The sequence below is a fragment of the Miscanthus floridulus genome, chromosome 1, assembly GCF_019320115.1.
Source record: "Miscanthus floridulus cultivar M001 chromosome 1, ASM1932011v1, whole genome shotgun sequence".
NCBI classification, from domain to species: Eukaryota; Viridiplantae; Streptophyta; class Magnoliopsida; order Poales; family Poaceae; genus Miscanthus; species Miscanthus floridulus.
In genome coordinates, this window is record NC_089580.1 from 9,204,223 (window position 1) to 9,221,754 (window position 17,532).

The 17,532-nt window shown below is 43.6% G+C and overlaps 2 pseudogenes; both read left to right on the forward strand.

Moving 5' to 3' along the window:
• The first annotated feature begins 967 nt into the window (after positions 1 to 967).
• Positions 968 to 8,259, forward strand: LOC136451823 (glycine-rich RNA-binding protein GRP2A-like; annotated as a pseudogene).
• A 361-nt stretch (positions 8,260 to 8,620) lies between these two features.
• On the forward strand, positions 8,621 to 9,769 carry LOC136451831 (protein FAR1-RELATED SEQUENCE 5-like; annotated as a pseudogene).
• Positions 9,770 to 17,532: the final 7,763 nt, after the last annotated feature.

Genomic DNA, 17,532 nt, shown 5'->3' on the forward strand with positions numbered 1-17,532 from the left:
CGTTGTGATGCTGGAATTTGAACTTGCCTCCCGTTTTCGGCAGAGAAAATTGCCCGTTCTATTGAAATTATGCATGGTCAAGCGACAGCACTCGCTGCCAATCGTAAATTGTATGCCAACGCAGCAAGCACGATTAGGCCTTTTCCCACAACGAAGCAAACCACACTCCCTGTTCGCTCGAACAGACACAAAACTAAAGCTTGATCTTTGAAAAGTAGGAATATATAAGTCTCAATTTTGATTTCTCTTGAACAAGAGAAAACTTAGGTCTCAGGGTTAACGGAATAACGGTGGCATGACACAGTGCGGCAGAGGATCCAAGTCGTTTCCTTGTTTCCCGTGCCCAAAACCCGATCTGACCAAATGTCAAGGTCGGACAGGTTCTAGAAGTTTCATAAAATCTGAAAAAATGGAAAAGCTTTCCTATGAAAAGAAAACGATCTTTTATTTTTATTGCTGGACTTAGAGCAGATTCTCAAAGAGAATCACTCCTCAGCTACCAAACGCAAAAAAATTAACCTAGCTTCCTCAAGGAATCCAAGTGAATCACTCCTTTATTTTGTATACAAGCGAGGGAGCCGAAAAAACATGCTTCCCCATATTCTCTCTAGCTCCTTGTTATATTTTAGTGGGGATCAACTGAGAATTGATTCTCATCTGATCCTCACCCTGCCCCCTCCTAGAAATAGTAAAATCACTCCATCGGAGAATTAAGGAGTAGAGCTAAAGAATTAGGGAGCGGAGCTCTCCCAAACGGTGCCTCATCTTCTCCTCTGGAAGGAAAATGGAATGAGAAAATTGACTGGGTTTAGCGTTAGCCCCTGGCTGTGGGTCCAACTCCCGAGCCATGGCGGCCGATACTTCCTATATAACCGGATGCCGAGGCCTCAGGCCTCCTTCCACAAACATTCATCTTCATCCCCAACTCCAGGTCTCCAGCTAGCTCGGGGTTGGAGAGGTGGCGAAGATGTTGGCGCCGTGCTGGGACTCGGACTATAAGACCAGGGACCGCTTTGGGCCGGAGTACCGTTGTTAGGTGAGCAACCTACCCTACAACATCAGCGTGGGCTCCCTCATGGACGCCCCTGTTCGCTTGAACTTATCAGCCGATTTATCAGCTAGAATTTACAATATTTTTCTCTCACAACAAAACAGCTTCAGCCGATTTTAATACCAGCCGAACAGACCCTACGGCCCCTTCAGCGCCGAGGTGAGTGTCTTCTTGACAAATGGATTCATCAGTTGGTGTACAGTTGATTACTATCTGGTCCGTACGAGTTACTGTATTTTTGTTTTGGATGAGTCTACATATACACGTTTGGGCGTCGTTTTCTAGTCTTGGATGTTGCTTTCTCTTGGGGCTTGTTTGGATGCCAATTTTTTTGGCAAAGTGCTACTGTAGCATTTTCGTTGTTATTTGGTAAATAGTGTCCAATCATAGTCTAATTAGGCTTAAAAGATTTGTCTCGTGGATTTCGTCTAAACTGTGTAATTAGTTTTATTTTTTATTTATATTTAATACTTCATGCATGCATCTAAAGATTCGATGTGACGGAGAATCTTGAAAATTTTTACAAAATGGGGTGGAACTAAACTGGCCCTTGGTTGATCACTGCATTTTCCTGCTGATCTGTCATCTCTTTCAGCACGTGTTTTTGGATCTGTGTTCCCCTATCCCCAACACTATTTATTTATTTTTATTTATTGTAAGCTTGATCGTTTGTTAGATCTGTAGTTGTTTCCAGTAAATACTTATATTGATTAAAAATTCTAAACTTAATCAGTTTTGGTGCGATGGGTTTTTAATCATACTCCCTCCATCATCTAATACAGTGCATTTAAAAAAAATTAATACAACTTAAGAGAATCCTCAAATGGTGCACGTAACTATAGATTAAACCCAATTGAAGTAATTCTCCTTGTGGCTTTCTTTTTAACAAACTTTACTCAATCTAAGAGTATCTCCAAGAGTACTCAATAAAGCCTCCCAATTTAGGATTTCCAACAAGAATGGGAAAAAAACTCATCTCCTACAGTTCTCAATCCCACCTCTCAATCTTTCCGCGTTTGAAAGAATAGACCGATCGCCGTGCGCCTTCCACGCGCGTATCCATCGGCCAATCTAAAGGTGGTAGGACGTGAGAAAAAATAAAGAGTAGGAAAAGATTTCTGATGCAAATGTACAAGAGAAAAAAAATATATGAAAATAAATTATTGGAAACAGTTGGAGATGGTATTATTTATTCTTCCCAATATTTTTTAGCGAGTTGAAAAACTTATGGTTTTAGAAAATAATTGTTATGAACTCTGGAAATGTTCTAAGGACACTACATAAAATGCATTATGTTTCAGTATAGATTTTAGAAGTCATGATGCACCTATATTCTATCCTAGGATGGAGGGAGCAATTGTTTTTGGGCATTGTGTTTATTTATTTGGATATAATAATGTATTTGCGGCTAAAATCTGCACTTTGTTGGCTCTTTGGCAGATCGTGGACGACCGTGAGACGGGGAGGTCCCGTGGCTTCGGGTTCGTGCTGTTCGGCGACGAAAAGTCGATGGAGAACGCCATCCAGGGGATGAACGGCCAGCAGATCGGCGGCCGCACCATCTCCGTCAGCAGGGGCAAACCAGCGCTCCAGCCGCTGGAGGTAGAGGGTGCGTGATACGGTGATACCGCCGGGCGGTCCGGTTATCATCGCCCTTATCGTTCGTTAGCTCTATCTCAGTAGTGTTTGGTCCTCTATCGTTTCAGGTTTACCATTTGCCGTTTGTGTGGCTTAGTGTTAATGTGTTATGGAATGGACCTTGCCTTTTTTTTTTAGCATTTGGAATGGACCTTGCCTTGATAAGCTGTTCGTCGTTTGCTTTGTCGTGTCTGTGAACTCGATAAGTTATTTCGTCGTTGTTTGCTTGAAATCTATGAAATGGAACTTAAGCTGATTTCCTACCACAAGCAGCTATGGCTCCACTCCTAAATTGATGCTATGTTGCAGCAAGGGTCACCTCAAGCTACTGTATGCATGAATGTGGTGTCCAGGGGCGGATCCCAGGGGGGCCGGGGGGTTGGAGCCCCTGATGCATCGATGAAAATATAGGAACGGTGAGAGAGAAGAAGAGGTGAAGGAAAGAAGAAAAATGAAGAGAGAGGAAGAAAAAAAGACTAGCCCTCCCTTCAATCCTGTTCTGCATCCGTCGCTGATGGTGTCTATGTTTATAAAAAAAATTATAATGATCACATATTCAGCAACATCAATTGGTCGGTTAGACCGTGTATATTGTCAAATGATGTAGAGGCTAGAACCTTAACTCATTTCTTCGGTTGCAAGGGTACTGCACGAGGCTACTGATGGTGCTTATTCGATATAGCAATTGGAGATGACTTTATACTATACCTCCTACCATTCTAGGTGCTACTCACTTTACTGCCTTGCAGGTTCAGGATACTTTTAGGATTTTTTTGACGCTGCATTCCTCGGGTCTTGAAATCCTTGGAGACTGAAGCTCACACCCTCTTTCTGGGAGCCAATGGCTCTATTCGCTCGAACTTATCAGTCGTACTATTTCAGTGAAATAATAGTATCAACTGTTTTTTCAGCCAGCCGAACAGAGCCAATATGGGCTACAACTCTCAATCAACGAAATGCAACTCCACAACTAGGTGTTGGCCACCGTCATGTACGCCCTACATATTGCTTGCTACGTCCTTTTATTAATGAAGTGCATGATACCAAATAAGCAAAAAGGCATATTCTTTGATCAAGATGTGTAGAGAGACAAACAAGGCATACTCTTGGATCAAAACTAGAGAATATCCTGCGCGGGAAAACTTTCAAATAAATTAGATTAAATATGTTATGCAAAAAGTACATAAAATGGAGTACGATTAAATAGATTTCTTTGCACCCCTAAAAAGAATTTACCGATATGTTAGTTTAAAAATCATGCAAATTGACCATCAGCGCATGCCTGCTCTAATCCTTCTTGTAGAACCAAATGGATAAAACAATAATTAGCTAGGGACATAGATATTAACATGTACTATTTTTTGCGAGAAAGGCAAGAATATGCAAAGATCTTGGGTTGTGTTGGCGCGGCAATAGAGGAGGATGCATTACATACTAATTAGGACAGTATCGATGGTCAGGTGACCTTCGACTGTAATGCTATCTCAACCAACATCTCGATCCTGACCGTGCCAGCGGCTGCCCGTAACTGCGCCGACGGTAGCATCACCAGTGTGTGGGCATGCGCCCTTCCGCTTCGACGCATCCGACTACAGCTTTCGCCTTGTTCGCGCCCGGCAGCTGCTATGACGTGCGCGCACATATGGTCCTTACTCTGGTACATTCACCAATGCAACACACCAGGAGGCTTAGCACAAAATTGATAAAACTATTTACCGGCAGCACCTTGCTTCATCGATATCATGTCTCCTTGGTCTTTTGTAAGCCATGTATGAAATCCACAGGCTGCTGCTTCCTGATTTCTTATTTAATTTGGTGAATGGTTGGGTCACGTACATAGTTGAACCATGCTAGCTTGTGCTTTTATAGAAGCAGGACATGATTAGGGAGATGGAGAGGTTTTTTATCAGTTTCAAAGCTAAAGTTAACGGCAGTCTCTTTGGCTTCTAAGTGCATTGCACTGGTAGCAAGACGATGCGACTGATCTTAGTTGGCTAGCAATGGTGGGAAGCAGTTTTATGATAAACAATTGATACATGCATACAACAATTGGTACAGTACTTTGCATGTGCATATGGGAAAGGAGAAACGGCAAAACGATAGTGACAATTAAGTTGTGCGTGTACGAACATGATGATGATGTGGCTGCACGAGGACTTGTGGTAGTAGCGCCCTTGGATGACGTGGCTTCACAAAATCGTAAAGAAAATAAGCTAGTAGGGTTCTTCTGTTTTTACAATAGATGCGTAGAGAGACAAAAAAAGGCTGCCGACATTCTTCGCTAAAATTTCCTAAAAAAATTTACATTCTTTGCTAAAAAGGCAAGATATGCAAATTGCAAGGATCCCGAATTCGTGCCTTTTCTCTTATTAGGTTCTTGATTATTCTCCAACTTGTAATATCAAACATGTGTTAGAAAATAGAGCTCTTTTACAGTGGTTGGGGGTACTTCTTGGTTCCTCTTAGTTCCTAAGCAATTAATTAGCGCTAATTAATTTTACGAGTGGAAGGTTAATATGGTAATTGCGGCTCACCCTCCCCCCACCACCCCTCCCCCACGCGCACCCGAACCCGCACACCTCGCCCACGCGCACCCGAAGGACGTGAGCAGGTCCGTGGACGCGAGGCTTCCCTGCCCTTGGCCTTAGCCGCGGCCGCCTCGCCCTCGACCTCGCCATCGCGCGGCGGCGCCGCCACCAGCCTGCCCTCGCCACCACTGGTCACTCCTCCCTCCTCCCCCCGGCACCCCTCGCCCACGTGCACCTGAACCCCATCGCGGCGATTCCCAGCCAAGTGCATGCCGTATAAAGCAATCGGGCGGCCCCGAAGCGAGAGAAGAGGTCCGACTTCTGCTTGCCTGCCTGCCGCATAGAAGAGTCAAGCTGCCGCTCCACTGACACGGTCCACACCCATCGCAACAGCTCGGCATCTGCATCTCAGCCTCATCGCCGTCGTGCGTGCCCACCGTCTGCCGGCCTACAGCACCGACTCCGCCTCATCGCCGTCGTGCGTGCCCACCATCCTTCGGCCTGCAGCACCGACTACTGCCACCATCTTCGTCTTCATCGACATCTTCTTTAGGTGCCAGCAGCAAGGGAAGGGAAGGAACTCCGTTCCGGTCCCGGCTTCCGTCTTCTCTCCCGAGTCGAGTCCTCACCGGATCTAGTACGTGCCTACGTACTGCTATTCGCTTCCGTATCATACATACCACGCCGTGCTCCTCAATTCCGTTTTCAATTTTAATAACTCGACTTGACTCGATCTGTGGTCTACGCTTTCCTACTATTTGTTTAGATTTATGGCAACCGTTTCGAATTTTAATAACTCGACTTAGACCTTCGCTCGATCCATGCTCCACACTTCCGTATGTTTTGTTTAGATTCATAGCACAAATTGAGATTTTTTTTATGGAGTGAGTAGTGTATGTTTGTAGCAGTTTAGAGGAGGAGAACAACATGCTATTGTGCGTGGGATGTTTAGTGTTTATTATCCACCACTTTAGTTGTTTATTTAGAACGGTGTTTAATTTCTTAAGTTTTAATGTACTGTCCACGATTAAATATAAACAGTTGATGAGAAATTGAATTCGATGATGCAGCGGTACTAAAATAGTATATAAGATTAGACTAAGGATCCTATGACATGGCTTTCGTATGTCTTTTTTTTTGTCTCTTCTCAAATGTTCTGATTTTGTGGGAGTAAGAATTTTTTAATCAAAAACCATTGAGGCCGCATCCTATTTTGTAGTCTACAGTTTTTAGCATAAGTCAAAGTGATGATTGATAAGTAGCTGTGTTTCGAACATGGATGTTTTCTAATGAAGAAGATATAGGTCTTATCTGCTTGAAGCTACACTAAGATTCTGTATAGTTAATGACAAGATGGGTTTTCTTTGTTAAGATTCAACTGACCAATTTGTGCTTGGCATTGAGAATTTTCTGATTAACTTGCTATTTTGGTAGTTACTACAGTCCAATATAATAGTTCTCTCCAGACACTACTCATTGCAATTTTCTTATTTTATCATTTGAACACTGCGTGCCTTAGAGTGATCCTGAATCATGATGCGAAAAATGTGACTTGCTGCTGAAAATCTCTTGACAGTTCTCAATGCTGCATATATCTTTTTAGTGAATGCATGCCTTTTCGTAAATAAGGTTCAAACTTTATTCAAGAGGTTTACAAGATGGCTAGATTCTGACACATCATTTCTTTGGTGGATTCCTTCTCTCCTGTTATGCAACTTTGGATGCGCAATCCTGATTGTAATACTTTTCAACACTTGTGCCACTGGATCATGATTTTAGTGAGCCCCAACTTCTATAGAACTAGTATTTTGTTGTGACAAATCAGTTATAAGCATACGTTTGTGTCCAATAAATTTGTTCACCATGTAAGATCATTGTTGTTAGTCTTGTTTGAGTTTGCGTTCACATTTGCTTACCGTTACCAGTAGCGGAATGGTTGTCTGATAAGTTTGTTCTTGTGTAAGATCATTGCTTCAGCTACTTTCGGCTGCCGCCGCAGCTTCAAAACTGCAGATTCCTGTAGCACAGCCAGCTGTATTTTTTTATTTACCGAGGAAAAAATGGAAGATCCTTTTCTCAAGATAAGAGGGAAAATATGTGGAGAATGGTTAGCACCACCCCCAGTTGTTGTCGTAAATCTGAAAACTTTCCTGCACAAAACTTGCTCCACTTAGTTCACTATTTGTTGGCAACTTGCTCTATCTTTCCGTAAATACTAGTAACTCTGAAAATCTCGCCCATGTAGTACTCCGAATAATGCATACATCTTCCTAGCTAAAGCAATGCTTTTGGGTATTAACTCTGAAAATCTCACCTAATGGGCCACTAGCAGCTGACAGTGACTGGTCATTAGAGTAATAGCCAACTGCGATTTGAGCTTGGACTCTGAATAATTGCATGCACCTTTTAGTGAAAGCACTGCTTTAGGGTGGTTACCTACTTGGTGATCATGTGATACTCTTCCTAAGACCACAGCCTCTTCAATTATAATTCTATACTAATTGAATATATTTGAGCTTACTAAACCTGTGCAGGTAACACATTAGGTAGCTTATTTATGCCCTGACTTATATGAATCTACAACTTCATGTATGCAGTTTTACAAAGAATTGATATTATTCTTGAAGCTGATATATTTTTATTTTTATTAGTAAAATACAAGGGCAGTCCTTAAACTTGTACTTATTCTACAACATTAGTCCATATGCTTGATAGGAGCCATGTCTTTCTTCAATTAGTCTAATTTGTTTCGTGGAATTTTAATTTATTTAATGTTGTTGATGGATACAGGAGGAAATGCCAGATCTTGAGTCTTTGCTGGAGTACAATGAAATTGTTAGGAAGATGTTTGCTAATGAAGAAGAAGGATTTTAGTTCTATAACAACTACGGTTTTGATAATAGATTTAGTGTGAGGAGAAGCTATTGTGAGTGGGACAATGGCCACAATGAGATAACTCTTCGGAAGTTCATTTGCAGTCGTCAAGGTTTCCGTGAAGAGAAGCAGCTGAAGAGGGCGATTAAGAAGCGGATGCCTTGCTAAATTTGTGATTGCACGAGATCATATCACAGGGCAGTGGTATGTGAAGGATTTCATCGATGAACACAACCATCCGATGGCGCCAGCAGAGCTTACTTGTCTGCTACGTTCACATAGAAGAATCAGCGATGAGCAGAAAGCTGAGATTGTGGAGATGGAGAGTTCTGGGATCCGCAAACATAAGATAATGGATATTTTAGAAATGCAGTATGGTGGGTATGATAAGGTTGGGTGTACAACAAGGGACTTGTATAATTTTTGCCATCGCTATAAGGCGGAGACAATTGCTGTCGGTGACACTCAAACAGTCATCAGTTACCTGACGGAACTTCATCACAGAGATCCTGATTTCTTTTTCAAGTACATGGTTGATGGAGAAGGACACCTAAAGGGACTATTCTAGTGTGATAGTCAATGTCTACTTGATTATGAAGCATTTGGTGATGTCGTGGTATTTGATAGCACCTACAAAACTAATCGGTACAACCTACCCCTTGTTTCTTTTGTTGGGGTGAATCACCATCGAAGCACAATTATTTTTGAATGTGGAATTATTTCTCATGAGAATATTGAGTCATATGTGTGGTTGTTGAGTACATTTTCCGAGGCCATGATTCAGAAGCATCCGATCTCCGTGATCACTGATGGAGACCTTGCTATGCAGAGAGCAATCAGGCTGGTGTGGCCGAATTCATCGCATAGGCTCTGCATATGGCATATTGAGTAGAACATTGTGCGTAATCTTAAGGATGATGTTGTCAAGGATGAATTCAGGAGTTTTCTTTATGATTGTTGGTCCATAGAAGAGACCGAGAGAAAATGGCAGGAATTTTTGGATAAGCATAAGATTACAAATAAGGAGTCATGGTTGTATCAGATGTATGATATGAGGAAAATCTGGTGTGCTTCGTATCATGCTGGTAAGTGCTACTTAGGACTGAGGAGCAATCAACGGAGTGAGAGCCTAAACTCTAGGCTTCATATGCGTCTAGATCGTAAAATGGCACTGCTTGACATGGTAAAGCACGTGGAGCACTGCCTTTCAGGGCTGCGCACAAATGAGGCAAAGTTGGACACTGATGCATTGCAATCTGAGGCATGCATAGAACCAGATGCTCCAATTATTGAGATAGAAGCCATGAAATCGTTCACTCCAACAGTTTTCGCCACGATGCAGTTCAGCATAAAGGCAGCCAAGAAGTGTTTTTCGATTGACATTCTAGATGGCGATAATATGAGTGAGTATATTTTTGGCAGGATGGATAAAGGAGACATGATGTACTATGTCAAATGTCAATTTTGTAATGAAGGCAATCTGAAGGGAATTTCTTTTTCTTGTGGTAAGTTACAATCGATTGGAACCCCCTGCTCACATATCTTCTTTGTATTGGGCGATCTGGATGAAGACAAGCTTCCAGACTGTTGTATTTTGAAAAGGTGGACAATGGGGGCGAAGAGTGCATTTCCTCCAAAAAGGAAGAGCACCATGTATGACTATTTCGAAAGCTTATAGAGGTATCTAGAGCTACGCAATATCAGACACGTTGCAGCCTTCGCAGCATCTCGTTCATTTGAATCATATGAGCGGCTGAAACACGTTTGTGGGGGGGGGGGTATGGCCCCTAGTATCTACAAGACAAGACATGGGCCACACCCTCAGAGGTGGTCCAGCCCACAAGATCAAGGCATGCACGGCACTGGTTGACGTGCACCATAAGATATTGTATAGTACCAAATAGGATACTTTCCTTGTAACCGTACCCCTTCAGAGTATATAAGGAGAGGCAGGGGTCCCCTAGTTGACATCTACATGGTCATCCAGATCAATACAATACACCAAAGACACAGGATACAGGGTATTACGTCGATCAGACGGCCCGAACATATCTAAATCGCTGTCTCTGCGCCTTGTGTCGTCATCCGGTTCCTATCATGCGCACCTCCACCGATCAATCTACCTTCGTAGGATACTCCTCGGAGGATTGCCGAGCATCTTTTGTCGACAGTTGGCGCCCACCGTGGGGCTCGTGCGCGCTAATCCCTGGTGAACCAGATGGCGTAACTCAAGATCAACATCCTTCGTGGCAACTCGGTTGATTGCATCGACATCCTTTGACAACCACGGCGCACGTCTTCATACATGGATTGACACCGCCAAGCTAGGACTACGTCCGTCCTACTCCAACACAAGATTAACTTCGTTCTAGCCGTCAAGCGAGCCGCTAAGCGAGCTGCACGCGTCGCCGACCAGATAACACCATACGCCGCCGACCAGACGTTCTGTCTAAAGCTAAGTCAAGCTTTAATATTTTTCTAAATATTCTCAAATCTTCGTATATTGCCATAATATTTCTCCAAGTTGTTTTCTCCGTGTTTGCTCTCCAAATAATTTTCGGAACCCCCGAACAGTCATGTTGACGTTCGGATGTCCCCAGAGACGGCCCTGTCTCCGACTCCTCTCTACACGTGCATGAGCGTCTGCCCTCTGCGTTATGGGTGGTCGGCAATGGCTCCTTAGCGACGCTTTGTTCTTCCTACACACACACGGGCTCCACGCTCCGCGTTATGGTTAACGGGCTAGCTAGGGCTGGAGACTCAGCTACACACTAACTAGTCGGGCGGTTTATATTAAATATAAATACATCTTTACACCAACTAATCGCCATTGCTAATTTTTCTCCAGAGTTCATATATTTTTACATCATGTACTCCCTGTTCTACATATTTGTATTGCAGGATCATCATCTAGATGATCGTACCACCTGGTGCTCGGACTTCTCCACCGATCAACTGGTCGGACCGCTAGGTTCATGGACTTCGTCGTCGACCAGTTGATTGGACTATTCACCAGTCGCTTCTACTCAATGCTCACTTCGCCACTAACCAGTTGACCAGACTATTCGTCGCTCGTGCTTCATCACCAGCTACGCCAGGGACTCCTCGGTGCTCGGACATCGCCAACTACGTCGGTTACTCCTCGGCGCTTGAATTCTTCATGCTCGGGGATTAAGTGGGCACACTTCGCCCCACTTCACCTTTCGAACATCGCCAGCTACGCCGGGGACTCCTCGGTGCTCGAACATCGCCAGCTATGCCGGGGACTCCTCGGTGGACATCGCTAGCTACGCCGAGGACTCCTCGATGCTCGGACATCGCCAGCTACGCCGAGGACTCCTCAGTGCTCCGACATCGCCAGCTACGCTGGGGACTCCTCGGTGCTCGGACATCGCCAGCTACGCCGGGGACTCCTCGGTTCTCAGACATCGCTAGCTACGCCAGGGACTACTTCGGTGCTCGGACATCGCCAGCTACGCCGAGGACTCCTCGGTGCTCGGACGTCGCCAGCTACGCCGAGGACTCCTCGGTGCTCGGACTTCGCCAGCTACGTCGGGGGCTCCCTTGGTGGTCGGATCTTGCTACGTCTTATCGGTGTGCTATCAAGCTGCTCCATGCTATTCGGATCGGGGTGCTGATCTTGGGCATCACGTCTAGGGTCTTGATACGCGCATGTCAGATGACGTCGGTAAGCTTTCAGACTTCTTTTTCTTTGACCCTGCTATAAGATTCATTCTTCATCTTCCAGCAGGCTCAGGGACTAAGTGGGCACACTTCACCTTGCGGTGAATGTGCGCTTTTTGATTCAGGGCTTCGCCCGTGGACTGGTTGCCTACTCGGCCGGTCTTCTGCCTTTCTTCTACTTTCTAACCCTGGCACCACGTGACTACATCATCTACTGTCAGACTCGGGGACTAGTTGTGAGGGTATGGCCCTCGGTATTCATAAGACAAGACATGGGCCGCACCCTCAAAGGTGGCCCAGCCCACAAGATCAAGACGTGCACGGCACTGGTCGACGTGCACCGCAAGATATTGTATAGTACCAAATAGGATACTTTCCTTATAACCCTACCCCTCCAGAGTATATAAAGAGAGGCAGGGGTCCCCTAGTCGATATCTACATGGTCATCCAGATCAATACAATATACCAAAGACACAGGATGTAGGGTATTACATCGATCAGACGGCCCGAACCTGTCTAAATTACTGTCTCTGCGCCTTGTGTCACCATCTGGTTCCTATCACGTGCACCTCTACCGATCAATCTACCTTTGTGGGATACTCCTCGGAGGACTGCTGAGCATCTTTTGTCGACAACGTTCTGTGGGATGAAGCTGCTATGAACCTGCCAAATGGAGGAGATAACAGAGGCAAGAGGTATGGTCCGGTGCTGCCACAAGCTCCCGATGTTGATTCTGTAGCATTCAGTAATGTGTTGGATACCTTGCATGTGCCTGGAAGAGGGCCCCCGAAGAAAAATTTGAAGTCAATTTCAAATACGAAGAAATCTAAGGTTAAATGTAGCCTGTGTAAGGTAAGGGTCACAATCGGCGAACATGCTCCATGAGAAAAGAGGTAGTTCATCTAAGTTGAAAACAGGCCATCTGCGAGGCATGTGTAGTTATGACTGATGTTTGTCCTCTTCATTTGTAGGAATCAAAGCTCTCTGAAGATGTGCTTGATATATGATTTGCCAATGATAAGTTTGTTGTTGCCTATTGTTTATAGGTACGCTGGTGAACAACTTATGATTTTCCATCATCTTTGCAAATTGACATGCTGCTATTTTGCACAGCTGAAAACTGATAGCTTAATTCGTAGCGCCTGCCTGATGTTCGGATATATGTAGAGATGTGCTTTGTAGTAGCCTGTGTTATGTCGTGGTGGCATGGTGAGGTAGTAGCCTGTGTTATGTCGTGGTGGCATGGTGAGGTAGCGGTTTCTCATTTGTTTGGAACTTTAGATCTGTAATTTTGGAGTGGTAGTTGTGTTGTTCGTGTAGTGGAGATTTGCGGTAGAGGTTTCCTGATCTCTAAGTAAAATTTGTGGTTGCATTATCTTAAATTTGAAGTAAAATTTAAGTTGTTCAGACAGTTCAGTGCTTTGGTGCAATTGCTATGAATTCCTTTGCTGCTTGTATTGGTTGCTGTCTGAAAAAAAATACCCTGAACACTGATGGGCTCTATTTTGGTTGAGTTGTATCTGAAATCCTCATAATTGTTATATGTTTACAGAAGTTTGAATTGCTTTGATTCCATTTTTGTTGAGTTGTGGGATTTATTTTATTTGATTATAGCTTAACTCACCACCATAGATGATAAATGAGATGAATGCTTCTTTTTTAATTACTTGTTACATAGATAACTTTGTAAGCTTGATTCATCATTCATATATTGAATTCCAAATTGATTCTTGTTGTCTGATGGCTTGCACGCATCAATCTTGTGCTTTATCCTGACATTCATGCTAGCAGGAGGCTTCTTTGTAAAGGTTAGTGCACTACATAATTCAGTTCTGAAGTAGTTACCACACGTGGAAATGTGTGTGGCTTGGACCACTGAATATTTCTGTGCCCTGCATTGCCTTCATTCGACTCTGATGGTCTGCAGAGGGTTCCGCCGTTCATCTCCTGGCTGCGCTACCTGTCCTTCAACTACCACACCTACAGGCTCCTGCTGAAGGTGCAGTACGATCCCGTGCAGGACATCCTGACCACCACGAAACACATGGACAACGGTGCCACTGAGGTGGCAGCTCTCGTCGCGATGATCATCGGGTACTGGGTGCTGGCCTACCTGTCCCTGAGAAGGGTGAAGGCCGGAAGCAGCTAGCGCATCGCTTCACTTGCCTGTGCGAGCACTGACTGAAGCCTGAGCTCCTGGAGGCTGCAAGGTTGGGTGTGTAGGGAAGTTTGTGTTATATTGCGCTGTGAAAAGATGCAATTCTTTTTTTACTTTTCTGTCTTTTTCAACTAAGTTCAAAGCAAAAACCAACACTGAACAACAAGAATCTGTAGCGAGTATCGGAGACAAGGTGTGCTGTAAATTTTCCGTCACAACGAGTCAACGATTACGTGTTTAAAGTTATTTGAAAATTAATAAGCATGAGTTTAGATTGAGGGCATAATCTTAGGATGGGCAGCTTTAGGACAAATCATGCTCATATGCTCCCAAGAATGCGTACACTTCCGTGACATTATACAAGTTTGGCTCAAATCGAGTGGCACCTCATCCAATCATGTCTCGCTAGTAGGACATGTTCGTCCAATCATGTCTCGGTAGTACGTACATGTCCTGATGTCATCCTGATATTGTCCCGTCATAACCAATAACTTGGTAGTCTCACTCGTAGGTACATGTTGTGGTGGCGTACTGATAGTGCCACGCTGTGACCAACAACTTCGCCTGCAGTCTCGTCCTATCGAGTGCCATGTCATATGTCACTGATTGTCCGATCGTGTCCACCTACTACCATGTTAGTCCCACTTGGACGACACGTGACAATAGCGGCTTAGTTCCTATCATGTTAGGACTATTGGTTCACTTCCTATCATATAGTGCTTATTAAAAGGCAGTTGGGCATGACGTGACACTCAGTGGCATATGATGACTACATAGCAACAAGTAGTTGGTTATTACGGTGGCATATATATAGAGGCAAAATAGAGGGAAATGCTTTTTTAAAAGGATAAGGAAACCATTCTAAAATGTAAGTTGATAAAATTATTTTTTAATTTTTTTAGTGGAGAAAATTATTTTTAAATAAATGCCAAAAATGGAAAATACTACCATGTCGGGGCGTCGTACTGATAATGCCACGGCATGACCAACAACTCGGTTCAGTTGCTATTGTACATGTCGTGGTGTCGTACTGATAGTGCTATGTCATGACCAACAACTTGGTATGCAGTCTCGTCCTATGGAGTACCATGTCATATGCCACCGAGTGCCCCATCATGTCCAACTACTATCATATTAGTGCCACTCAGACGAGATGTCAGAGTGGAGGTTCAGTTGCTGTCGTGCCAATACTACAAGTCCACTAATATGAGACATTAGAGTTATCGGTTGACTTCTTATCGTGTTAGACCTATTAGTCCACTCAGACGACAAGTGAGAATATCGGCTTAGTTCCTATCATGTAGTGCTTATTACGTGGCACGTTTAGTGGGGCAGCATCTAAAGGGGGGAAATACAGGGAAATGAATTTTTATAAAAAGATAAGCAAACAATTCTAAAATTTAAGTTCATAATTTTTTTAAATAAATTCTAAAAAAATGGAAAATAGGTCAAATGGGCAACTTGCCAAAGCCAAGTTTAACCACAGTAGGGAGCCACGTCAGCCCAATATGGCCCAATAGCATACCAGCGATGGGCTTACCGTCTCTTCTCATTGACTGTTCTAGAGAACGTGCCCGCCATTTCAAAACGGGGTACCGTGACTCACCGTGGCCATTTCAGTTCCACTTTTCTAATTTATAGGATCTCAACAACCCACGTCCCTCTTAAGGATGGCAACGGATCGGGTTTGGGGCGGATATCTGCGGGTTTCGGGTTCTGCGGGTTCGGGTTTGGGGATGGTTTTTCACCCACGGTTTTCGGGTTCAGGGCCCCGAAACCAATCGGGTTCAGTTTCGAGTTTGGTTTTCCACCCGTGGATATCTAATGGATATCCGAAATAAATCATTTGAAATTAAAACTCATGTTTTATAATATACTAATAATAATTTGTTTACTTAGATTATTAAATTTATTTAAAGTTGACTCATGAAAATATTTATTATTTGTTGCCTCTTGTTTATACATGTGAATATGTGTATATATATCCGCGGATTTCGGGTATCCATTCGGGTTTCGGGTATCCGTTCGGGTTTTGGGTATCCACGGGTTTGGTTTTGGTGATGGATTTCCACCCGAATCGGTTTTCGGGGCGGATTCAGGTTTCGATTTCGGGTTTTGGTTTTGGGTGCACGGAGACTCCACCCGATCCGAACCCGACCCGTTGCCATCCTTAGTCCCTCTCTGCATTCTCAGTTTCTTTCGGCGGCACAGTTTCTCTCGGCGGCAATGGCTACACCACTCGGCGCCATGGATAGCACAGGAGAAAGAAGACGGCACAATAATTCATCGCCTGCAAACGGCACCAGGTTGAAGGTAACTGATATACATCTCTCCTTCGTATTCATTTGATGTATGCATTTGTGCTACTACTACGATCTCCACGATTAAAGGACGAAAACCATGTACTGCTATTGTGCCACATAAACATCATTGCAATTAGTACTAAGATCTACTGGTATTAGACATGGCTTCTGATTTGTGAGGCTTAGCTTAATACGCCCGTCATGCATGATATATATATATATATATATATATATATATATATATATATACACACACACACACACACATACATACAAACACGACGCACCCGCAGACTGAGAATGAGCATTAGTGTCAACATATAGAGAGGAACAGTAAAGAGTAATTTTCTTGATTTGCGGCAATGCTACTATGCCTGACAGATGTAGTGCATTGAAATTAGCTACGACCAGAATTGAGCTTAATTTTTTTTAAAAAAAACAAGAGGTGTTTGAGCATGTAAAACCGTCCAATCTGTTCATATGAGCCTCCGGTCTCCTCTCTAGTAAAAGCCTGCAGGGAACAAATCATTGCTATGTTTGAGTTCATATGAGCCTCCAGTTCATCGAGGACTCTTTCTGAAAGTTCCCTGAACCATGCCTGTCCAATTCAAATGTACAGAAGATTCGGTTCTCTGAACCATGCCTGTCCAATTTAAATGTCCAATTTAAACATAGTTTCAGATGTCCTACCTTAATCAGGCCGGCCAAGCAGTGAACATCAATGTTCTCAGGTACAACTCCTTTGTTTAGCTGGTCCCTCACGTGCTTTTCTTGGTCATTCTCCGGATCAAAGGGCAATTGCCAAAAGAATTGATCTTTACAAACTGAAATCTATAAAGTCAAAAGATTAACAGTCTGAAAATTTACCTATGCCCTGCTGCTATCACTGTGGTTGAACTGCCATTCCTCGCCTGCTGTTGCATTGCTGCTATCCCTAAAAATAAAAACAGACTCAGTGAAACTCTATAATTAGTGAAAACCTATTTTTACACATAACCAGATTACAACTGCAGCATTCATTATTAACGTTTCTTATTCACATCATTTGATGCAGTTGACAGTGGTACTAGGGTTCATACTAAAAAAGTGCAGGGAGGGACCAAGAAGCAGGTAATTTCTATATCCAATATCCAGTTCCTATTTTTGTGCAAGTTGCATGTGCATTGTTAGCAACTTATCATCGACTAACTGGTTGTTGCAGAAATACATGCATTTAATAAACTCAACTATGAGTTTTGTAAACGCTATAAAAGACTTATCGAGCGACCACAAGGATGCTATTAAGTCTATGGGATT